This window comes from Perognathus longimembris, chromosome 18 (genome assembly GCF_023159225.1).
Source record: "Perognathus longimembris pacificus isolate PPM17 chromosome 18, ASM2315922v1, whole genome shotgun sequence".
Lineage (NCBI taxonomy): Eukaryota > Metazoa > Chordata > Mammalia > Rodentia > Heteromyidae > Perognathus > Perognathus longimembris.
Window position 1 is genome coordinate 12,938,291 of NC_063178.1, and position 11,967 is coordinate 12,950,257.

The window sequence follows — 11,967 nt, forward strand, 5'->3', positions numbered from 1 at the left end:
TGTGTGTGTGTGTGTGTTGGAAGGAAGGAAGAAATAAAGCATCTGTTGCCCCAGTGCCCGGGGAAGCGAAGATTCTTGTCACTATCCTGGCTCACAGAAGGAATGGAGAGGAAGCCCTGCTGGCTATGGGAAAGGAAGAGGGCCGGGCCATGCTAGAAGGACAGGGCCTAAGCGAGCCTGCCGCTATCTGCATACCAGGCTGAGCAGGTGCCAAGGCAGCTGACCAGCGAGAGGCCAGCCTTGTTGAGCGGGGACTGCGTTATACTCGTGGATCCGTTTTCATCTAGGGAGACGGATTGCCCACACACACTGGGCTTGCTCATCACCCTTCCATCAGAACCCCCTTGGTCCACTGATTGGAATTTTATGTCATTACTTGTCTTATTGCTATCAAAATCTTTTTTTTTATTTAAATAAGCTGTCCAAAGGTTTTCTGGCAAATCATTCCCTCCAGATCATTGGAGTGTGCGTTGTCAGAGGGAAGAGCATGAGAGGAGAAGTGGTAGGCGTTTCCCTCACTTCCAGCACGAAAGGGGAAGGAGCCCGGCGCTTGGATGGCAGTTCTGCCTCGTGGTTTCCCCGCGGCTCTCGTCTCTCCGGTCACCCCATGCCGCAGCCACCTGCGAATGCAGGCTCAGAGCCTGGGAGTAACCCCAAGGCTGTCATTTCCTCACGCTGGCTCGCTCATAGTGGGGCAGCTGTCATTCGGGGGCGGGGGGGGGAAGCCTTAGCTTGCTCTGCAATGCCAAGGGGTAGAAAGGAACAGCACGATCCTACAGTACACAGGGAACCGGCCACGTTCTCCAGGCCTTGATTCACACGAGGCCGCAGTTGCTAGGGCGCCCCCTGCCCCGCTCACTTGCCGATTGCCCTGGCCTAGTCTACCTGGTTTTCTATTCTTGGTGTGGAAGATGAGTAGGGGAAGGGAAATTTCTTTTCACTGCACAAGCAGATATATTCATGTTCCTCTCTTCTAAACTACTGTAGAACCAAATTTATATTCTTACATATTTATTCAGTTTAGGGTTTTGTTTTGAGGTGCTGGTCATGGGGCTTGAACTGAGGGCCCGGGTGATGTCCTTGAACTTTGTTTCCCTCTCTCTCAAGGCTAGCTCTCTACCACTCGAGCCACAGTGCCACTTGCAGCGTTTTCTGAGTAGTTTATTGGTGATAAGACCAGCCTGACATTGAAGAGAGATGATCAGATTTCAGCCTCCTGAGTAGCTAGGATTACAGGTGTGAAGCACCAATGCCCAGCTCAGACTTATATTCTTAATAGTATCACTTTATATTTTGTATGGAAACTGTAAAGAAATCTGCAACAATGTCTGTGTTCACAAAGCAAATAAGTGACAGGATTTGATCCCAGGCCTCAAATGCCCATAAACCAGTGCCTTGTCAGATTATGTCTGTCCAGACTATTTCAGAAAGCTCTAGTGACCATGAGAAATCATCTCTGTAAAGGAGTAAACCATGTAGGCTGACTTTTGGGGCATGCATGTAAGTGTGTGCAGATTGTTGGTGGTATTTGTGCTATTGTACACTTCTCCAAAGAATCTTAGTAAGAGGTTCAGTGGTACCTTAACTCAAAGAGTAGAAGGGAAAGCAAACAAACTCCAAGCTCTTTCACATTTCTGGAAGGCCAAACACTGGGAGGGCAATACATTTGACAAGAAATCAAGAGTGTCAGAGAAGTCCCATGTCTGAATGGGTGTCCTGTACATTTCAGCATTCTGACAAGTGGAAACTATGTCAGCCACATCTAGGGTACTCTGAAATAAACACATGGGCACTGACAGGTCTTGCGCTGAATGAGAAGTTTGACATTTTAAGGATCTACTGGCACTGATTTATTTGTCAGGAGAGTGAGTCTGGGAATTGTTTAATCATACATGTGAGTATATGTGTATGTTTAACACTGGAAAAGGTATACATGGCTGTTTCCTTAAAAAGAAAATGAACCCAAAGGTGAAAGAAGGAACAGATTTCATCCAAACATTCCAAACATAAACAAGTTAAGAGTACCAGAGGGAGGAAAAATGATCTTGGAGTTGTAGCCCTGTGCAAAGTACTTAAAAACAGAGGTTTTTGTAACAGTTAACTGGTTAGTGCAAACTCTGTAATCAAATATATTACTAATGGAATGATAAGCTATTGTTTCTGATAATGTTTAATTTGATTTCTTGATGTGATGAAATGTGCTTCTGTCTGCAAATCTAGAGGCCTGAGGATTCTGACATGATCATATCATTAACATGACCATACTTTTAACATGTGAACAAAAACACTTATCAAATGAATCAATGAGAAAGCAATGCATTCTCTTTATTCTGTATTGACTTAAATAAGTTATTGGGGGTAGTGGAGTGGGGGCTGCTTTTCACTATTACATCTACTCCAAGCAAACCTACCTAGTCAGAAGACTGAGATCTGAGGATTGAGGTTCAAAGCCAACCCAGGCAGGAAAATCCACAAGTCTCTTATCTCTAATTAACCACCAAAAAGCCAAAAGTGGAGCTGTAACTCAAGCAGCAAGGTGCTGGCCTAGTGCAGATAAACTCAGGGGTAGCACCTAAGCCCTGGGTTCAAGCCCGAGGATTGGCACACACACAAAAAGCACCAGAAATGTGAAGGTTTTGTGAGTGTAGTGATTACAGATTTTACTTTTGCTTCACATTTCCTTTTTCACCTTTCCTACAATATTAAAAACAATAGATTAGTAGGAACTATTTTCTTCAACTTAGCAGGGGAGAAACCAATTTTAAATCTGTCAAGTGCCTCTGCTGACATAAGCTTATGTCTGCAAATTTTCTCTTTTGGTTTCCAGAATGGGGGTATTTCCTCCAAGTCAAATCATTTTTTTTTTTGCTTTTTGATGATTTTGTTTGTAATTCTCTTTTATGATTTTCCTTCATGATTTTATTAGCCACTTTTAAGTTACAAGTGCTGGAGCAATGGCCGCATGCTGGCAAAAATCCAAACACAGCCAAGAGTTGGTTTCACTGATGGAAAATTCCCACTAGTCAAAACCACACTCTTGACTGCATCTCTTTTTAGAAGGAGCCTTGGAAAACACAGTCCTGCTTGGAACACCAATAAGAATGAATAAAGCAATTCTTCCTCTAAAGGAAAGGCAGCTGAGGACAGTGATCTTCTTCCTGTGCATTGATACTTAGAAATCCATTTTCCTGAGATCACAACACCAGGGAAAGCCAAGGATATGATCAGGATCCTGAACATTTTTCAGGTCTGAATGGAGAGACCCTTTCACTGCAGAATTCTGAAAAGCCTACATGGGTCTGATGCATGTGTGGGAAAGCTATCTTACTATTTATTGATCAAAAAGACTAAAGGGAACGTGTATGGGGGGGGGGACACAGCCTCTGAGTCATAAATTTGGTATCTGCACTCATGTTGGAGTCCAGTACAAAGGGATCTGGAAGGATCTATCCAAGCTACTTTCTCAAAGCCTTTACATCTCCTTACGGTGCTGCTGGTCTTAGGGAGTTAGGGTACTTAACATGGAAAGACAACAGCCTCCCCAGCTCTGCCAAGACCAGGCCTAGAAAGCCCAGAGGCACAGTGCCTGGACTACAGCGAGCTGGTAGCTGTGGATGGGGTCTAGGGGAAGCAGGCAGATGGCTACTGCTTCCTTGGGCTTGAGGGAGGCTTTAGGAAGGTGAAGCATCGTGGGGAGGTTCTATGACTGTGTGAATCAGGAAAGGCCCCTCGAGATAGGCAGGTGAGTCCAGCAGTCATAGGAATGGTGACTCTGCAGCCCCTGAGGGATTGACCCCAGTGTGTTTGCAACCCAGCTCTACCTGAAGGAAACTCCACTATGGTGTCTAGCACCGCCCTCTGGTGGCCATGATCAGATTCGAGTTCGTGGGATTCCGCCCCCGCCCCCCTTAACCCCAGTTTACATCAGATCTTAGATGACCATTACAAATGGACTTTTAAAATATGCGTATGTAAAGGCAGTTTCTTTAAGATTATATTTAGCTAATTGTATCTACATATGTTATAATTACATCATTCTATTTAATTATAATGATGTATCATTATATTTCCAAGTACTGAGGTGATCTCACACACAATGATAAGGGGTTTTAATTTCCTGGTTACAGCTTTGCAAATCATTTTGGAAAAAATATCAGAGAAAAGGAAGAGACAGAGGAATGAGAAGGAAGGAAGGGTGGGGGGAGAGGCGAGGGTGTTGTCCATGGAAATACTTTTATTTTTTCCAATGAAGGGAAAAACCCAAATTGTATATTCTATTTGACCTCACTTGTCTTCATGATTTTGTGGATTTATTTACTCATTGTTTTTATCCTTTCAGCAAATATGAGTACATGCTCTGTCCTGGGCAGTGTGCTAGTGCCATAAATACTCAAGAGAGTGGAAGAGTAGAGTTCACTCTCCATACCCACCAGCCCCACATGCTGTGTATATATAGATCCAGTATTGCAATCATAGAAAGAGTCAGGGGAAAATTATGACTGTACCAAACATGTTCAGACTGTGTTGTTGTTGTTATGTGCTCTAAAAAAACACAACACGCACATTCACAGAGTGCTTACTCTGTATTTGGTAGAAGTGCCTAGACATTATTCAAAGTCTAAGGGAGCGTGTGCACAGGTTTTACTGTGCTCTTCATTCAGCATCCCTGGATTTTGGCATCTATGGGAGGTGGTTCTGAAAACCCTCCAATGCAGATACTGGGGGATGGCTGTTGTCATATACCTGTCCAGCAAGCAGGAAAATGGATGAAAATATAATTAAAGGGATAGATGAAACTAACAGGTGTTAGAGAGCAGTAGTAGGGAGGTAAGGTAAGGAGGCCTTTAGGAGACAATTTCCCTTTCTTCCCTCCCCTTTCTTCTTCCTTTTCTTTCTTTGCTTTCTTTGTGCTAGTTACCAGAGCTTGAAGTTGGGGCCTCAAGCTCTCACTCCACATTTTTGCCGGATGCTGAGCTCTCCCACTTGAGCCAGGCTACATTTCAGGCTGTTTAATTAGAGATAGGAGTCACTCAGCTGTGTGTGCCGGGCTGGCTTTGAGCTGCAATCTGCAGATCTCAGCCTCTGGAGTAGCTAGGCTTACAGGCACTTGGCTCGGAGATAATTGTCTTTAAAAGAACACTAAAACCATGTGCCAAGCCAAGGAAGGCACCATTCGTGTTGTGATGACTTTCCAGAAATAGATGCTTGTGGCTCATACTGAATCATGACTGGAGATCAGGAGCGCTATGGCTCGTGAGGGCACTGGCTGAGAACGAAAGCCCATCTTCACAGCCTTCCTGGGCACACAACCCAAGTTCAGACCAAGCTGCCATGAAAGGCACGCCTCCGGCAGGGTCATGGGCTTTGGTTGCAACCCCTCCGGGCCTCCTGTAACCTTGATGTCGTCTTCCTGAGTTGCCTCTGATGACAGTCTTGCTCATTTTAGTTCTCCTTCGGTAGGAATGCTTTCGCCAGTTTCCAGAGTTAGTAATATTTAAATACAGAAGTGGGTTTCTTGTCTTTTACTTACTTTTACTAACTTGTTAGAGATGTATCCTTTCTCTAAAGACTTCTAGGCACTTACCCACTCCAAAAAAAAAAAAAAAAGAAGAAGAACAGCAATATGTCAGGTTAAATTAAAACCAGCAGAAGAAAGTTAAAATCCTCTCCTAGGAGACCCAAAAGATGCCAAGTAGTGTTACTGGAAAAGACAAAGAAAAGTCAAATGGATTAAATGTGGCTCATTCTTCAGTGCGGCATTTGCAAGGATGAACGGTTCCAGGTCCATGTTTGGTGATTCCTCACATGGTCTTGGCGAGACTATTTGCTATTCTCTCCATTGCCATTACAAGCCAGAGAAGGAATGCTGATGTTTGGAAAAGATGGTTCCAGATGGTAGTTCTTGCCCTCACCTGTTGCTTGTGTGGCACTAAGTCACTGTAGGACATCACTAACCTGTTTTCACAGGGGAGATGACCTCAAAGAATGGTTGCCATTCTCTCTGGAGCTCTAACTCCTCCATCAGTTTGGTCAGGTAGGGCTCTGAGGAAGCATGCGCAGTTTGGAGGGAGAGCTTCGACACAGAACAGGGGTTAAGAATGTTGACTCTGGAGACAGATACTGTGTTGACCCTAGTTTTGTTGTCTTCCTCAAAACCGAGGGCAGCTTGCTTTTCTCTGCCTCCTTTCCACCTGTTTGGCAAATGCCTATGCTAACTGTCTATCAAATGGACTTAGGAAGACTCAATGAATCATCATCACAAACCTTCATAAAAATCCTTATGACAAGCAATATAATCAGCATTACTATGATTTTTAAACTATTTTTTGGTAGGTCCTGGGGCTTGAACTCAGAGTCTGAGTGCTATCTCTGATTTTTTGTGCTCAAGAATAGTGCTTTACCCCTTGAGCCACAGCTTCCTTTTAGGAATATTCATCTTCTAGCATGAGAAGGAAGGAAAAGTAGAACACAGCCAGTACACATTGAACTTAGTCTGAGAAAAATAAAGGCCTAAAATAGAATGGCACCATGCAGCAGCGGTGGGTGGAGGTAGAGGAGAGGCCAGCCAGGCTTTGCGACTGGCTGGCGGAAAAGAGAGGGAGAAAGCCTCAACAAAACATTCCAAGTTAACTGGCCCTCACTGTATTTTGCATATGGAGGAACATATTTATCAAGCCAATTACTTCTTTCATTAAAAACCCAACAAAAAGAAAGGGTGGACCTTTTACATTAAGATCTATTCATATTTTTCTGTCATGAGCTTGTGATTTATTTTTCCTCATAAATCTAATATATTTCTATTTTTAAATGCTGGGATCTTGGTATGGTAGAGGTTACATGTCTGTTACGTGACAAAATCTCAGTGTAAAGTACAGAATGTTTATCTAGATATCCCCACGAATCCAGGCTCTACATCAGAATCATTTGGTTTGTTTGGGGTTGGTTTTTTTTTTTTCTTCTTCTTTTTTCTTTTTGGTGTATGGGTATGTGGTGGTCCTGCGGCTTGAACTTAGGGCCTGTGTACAGCTCTGGCTATTTTAAAAAGTGGAAATGAGAGTCCTATAGACTTTCTTGCCCAGGCTGGCTTTAAGACTGCAACCCTCAGATCTCAGGCCCCTGAGTAGCTAGGATTACAGATGTGAGCCACCAACGCCCAACTCCTTTTTTTTTTAAATCACATCTCATTGTTTTGCCCGGTCTGATCTCAACTTACCACCCAGGTAGCTGCAACTCCAGAAAAAGATGGGCAAATGGCTCAGCCCTGTCAATCCAGCAACTTGGGAGGTAGATTTGGGAGGCTATCTCAGGCACAAAGTTAGCAAAGACCCCTGCTCAACAGTAACCTGCTGAGTGGTGGTACATGTACAAAACCAAGCCCCAGGACAGTCTCTCTCTCTCTCTCTCTCTCTCTCTCTCTCTCTCACACACACAAACACACACACATATCTTAATAGGAATATTGTAGGAATATTGGTGCATGAGCTGTGACAAATGTATTATGTTCACAAAGGACACCAGGTACAGATATAGTTTGGCACAGTTAGTTGCCCTTCCATATTTGTGGAGAATTGGTTGCAGCATCTGCCCATTGCAGACACCAAACTACAAATGTTCAAGTCTCTTACTAAGAAATGGTTTTATGTCCATGTATACTGGTATTAGAACTAGGAAATTGAAAGGGAATACCAAAATTGAGAGACACAGGGTAAAAAAAAAAAGAAAAACAACTACAAAAGCAATACTTGCAAAACTGTTTGGTCTAAGTGAACTGAACACCTCATGGGGGGAAAGGGAAAGGGGGAGGAGGGAGGGAAGTATGAGGGACAAGGTAACAAACTGTACAAGAAATGTATCCAATGCCTAACGTATGAAACTGTAACCTCTCTGTACATCAGAAAAAAAAAAAGAAATGGTTTTATGTTACACATTGTCTACACCCCCTCTCAGATATCTGAAATCATTTCTCAGTTACTTGTGATGCCTATCACAATGTAAATGCTATGTAAATAGTCTTATGTGATATTGTTTATAGAGTAATTATAAATGACATGTTTTGTGTGGATGCAATCATAGTTATTTATTTTTCAAACACATTCTCCCAAACTGGCCTCAAACTTTCGGTCTTCCTGTCTCTGCCTCCTGAGTGCTGAGATTACAGGCATGCATCACCAAGCCTGCTGGCACAGAGCATATCTTCAGGATATTTTTTTGTGTCCATTGGTTGAATGTGTGGGTGTAGACACCAAGGCCAACCATCCATGTTTTTGTAATCGAAAAAGTAAAATGTATAAAGCAAAATGCAAAAATTGTGTATTTATCACATTTTCTGCATGATTGTTCTTTTATACTGCTTAACTGAATACTTCAAAGAGATAATCATAGCTTTATATTAGGACAAGGTTTATTTGGGCATCTTTGTGTTGATGGTGGTTTGTTTCTCACTGAGCAGATGCATTCTTTTCTAGTGTTGTTATTGTGCCACTCGTGGGGCTTGTTCTCAGGGCCTAGGCACTGTCCCCGAGCTTTTTTGCTCAAGCCTAGAACTCTACCACTTGAGTCACAGTGGCACTTTTAGGTTTTTCTTCTGGTGCAATTGGATATATGAGTCTCATAGACTTTCCTGCTCAGGCTGACCTCAAACCCTGATCCTCAGATCTCAGCCTCCTGAGTAGCTAGGATTACAGGCACGAGACACCAGTGCAAGGACCCATTTTATAGCCAAGATTTGGCCACCTGTCAGGAGCCTATAGGGAACAAGGGAGCCTGGGGAGTGGGAATGGCTCTGCTCCTCTGTGTGAAGGAGGAAAACATCATCTACTATAAAGATTTATGAGCAGTCTCTATGTTTGCACCCTCTCCTCAGATCTGTCTCTTTCCTTCAGTGGCCAGTCTTTCTCTTCATAGAGAATCTCTAAAAGCCCCTGAGAACAATATTTGCCTTTCAATGTTCTGGATGAAATCCTCTATTGTCTTGTCCCTTTGAATGGTCTTTTCTCTTTTTTCCCACAGAGAAACTCCAGATTTTTGTTTGTTTGTTTGTTTTAAGTTTGTGTGACCAAACTAGATGATCTGTCATGATCCTTTTCTTCTCAGCCTAAAACCACACCAAACCAAACAGAAAAAGACAGCCCTCAAGCATGATGTGGGATGTAAAGAGCACATCCACCTCTCCTTTCCCAGAGTTCATCAGCCGCATTGTTCCAACAGCACTCAAAGTCCATCTACAACTCCAAACCCCATTCTGCCTGGATTTCAGTGCTGGCCTTCCACCAAGAACTTGCTCCAGCTGTGCTGGCCCTCGGGCTTCCTTAACCCTTTCCTTTATATTCCCTCTGTGGGTTAGAGTTGGAGGAAAGGAGAATTTATTCCTTCTGTCTACATACATTCACTTGCCACAAATGCCCAGATCTAAGGTCACAGCATGGACATGGCAGGGGAGTTATACTCGAACACTTGGGTAGCAGCCATAGAGTATTTATTACTTTACCAGATCTATCAGCATGTATGGTTTCATTTAGTGTTTATGATGTAGGCATTATCTTCACCCTATTTTACTGAAACACACTATAACTCACTTACCCAAAGACTCAGCCTCTGGAATGCCTACTACTATTGATCGTAATATTGATAAAATGGGGGGGGGGTGGAGTAGATACATACTAGACTACTCTTATCTTTCTTTCCTCCTTTTTATAAAAGCCACCACACGATGCTTTGAACTATATCTGTAATGTCACCTCATTAAAATTCTGAACAAAGCAGATCATCCTTTTTGAAGGAAAATGGTGCAGTTGATAGTTACTACCTGTCTTTCCCACTTCTATGGAAAAGCTGTCCTCTTCCTTTCCCTTCCCCATCACAGGCAGGTGGAGCAAACTTACCTCCAAGTCTATAAGTAGGCTCTGATTGGGTATAAGCCAAGCATGGGCCTTCCTTCTGCCCACAATGATTGGTTCATGTGAGGTTAGTACTATAGGCATGAGCCAATCAGTGCCTGATATCCAAATGTACATCTCCAATAGCTCTACAACCAAGGTGGAAAGGAGATGAGGCTTTCCCTCTTCCTAGCCAAGAAGAAGGAAGTATACAATACTAATTGCTGCTGATTGCCATCAGAAAGAAGGTAGGAACCCACAGACTTCACAGAGAAAGGAAGTCAGAACTCTAACCAGATGACACCTGACATTGTGGACATCACTGATTTCTGGACGTTTCAGTTACATCAGTCATACTTTATTGTATAAGTCACTTTGAATGGGAGTTTCTTCTGCTTTCATCCCAAATCATGGCAATTGATACAAATCACTCAATATACCTTAAGCATATATACCATCAAAATTTGAGTTCTTAAAAGAAAAACCAATTTCACAAAAGACTATAACAACAACAAAAAGTATCACATTATCTGGAGAACTTCAAAAAGTCAGAGAACAGTTATAAACACATTTGAGTCTGTGACTTACATGGAAAAAAATGGGAGGGGATGAAGTAAACACACACACACACACACACACACACACACACACACACACAGAGCCTGGGTGACTGCTCTGTTTCCCATATGAAGACCATCAAGGTTGGGAGTAGTTGGGACCAGCTGTAACAGATGCTCGCTTAGTTGGCTCATGCTATGCTGGTTTCAGATTGTAGCGTAGAATTGTCTTGGATTTTGTTGCTAGAAACACTTCTGTTTTTGCCAAACAACCCTGTTTTGGAGGCTAGCCATCCCAAACACAGAGAGCTTGCTGCGATGGAGATTTGTGCTTTTAGAGGGGCTCTAGAACACCACTAAGTTATAATAATGGGAAGGGAAAGACATCAGCCTGCCTGTGCCCGATGTGTCACACATTGTTGATGAGATTTAAAAGCACAGCTTCCTTCTGGATAACCAGTAACTGAGTGGGAACATAATGGTGGCCACGTGCCGTTCAGACTTCACAAGGCACGATGAGATGGATACGTGTGCATATCTAAGGACATTCTTTCCATGACCAATTTAATGTTCCACAGATCCCTTGGCCTCTGCAGGCCAGAGGCCAGAGCTAATTGACAGTCAGTGAAGATGGAGCAGACAAAGACTTGATTTTTACTCAGCTGGGAAGATGGAGTCTGGAGAAGAAGAACTTCCGCATCTGACATATTCCATGATGTTTTGGGTTTCCCTCTTAAGCTTTGTGGGCCCATGCTGGCTCTGTAGAAGGACACAGTGAGAAAAGCCAGCTTTTTAATCTGTTCTTAGAACAAACTATTAAAAATGTAGAGCGCTCTCTGGCAGTGGTTAAAAACAGAAGTGTCTAGAAGCTTTTACTTTTTATACTTGTTTCTTTTAAGATTAACTACTGGGTCTGACAATAGGAGACATGGATTGATAGAAGTCATCATTTTTTTAAAAAAGTACTACAAATGACAGTAATAAAGACAATATGTTAGAAAATATATTATTGGTATGTGGATCTATAATCAAATGGAATAAAGTTAAGGGTCTATTAGCCCTATGTTTATGGCTTTTTAATAAAGTAGTCATTTCAATGGGAGAAAGAACAGTTTTCAACAACTTATTTCCAAATCTTTTAGCTCATTTTGCTTAGCACCATCTTCTGTGATCATATGTACATTGCTATTGAGCTATTGTACTCCTCTATTAGGACTATCCTAGACAAGTACTAATTGTTTCCAATGAAGGAAACCATACAGTTTATGTTTCTTTGGGTCTGGCTCACTTCACTTAGTATAATTTTCTCCAAGTCATTCCATTTTCTCATGAATGGGGCCAAGTCATTCTTTCTAATAGAATCACAGAAGTCCATGTCACATTGTCTTGATCCATCCATTTACTGAGGGGCATCTGGGTTGGTTCCATATTTTAGCGATGGTAAATTGTGCTGTGATAAACATAGTTGGGCTGGGTGCTTTAGTGTTCTCTTGCTGGTTATCCTTTGGTTAAATGCCCAAAAGTGGGGTTTCTGG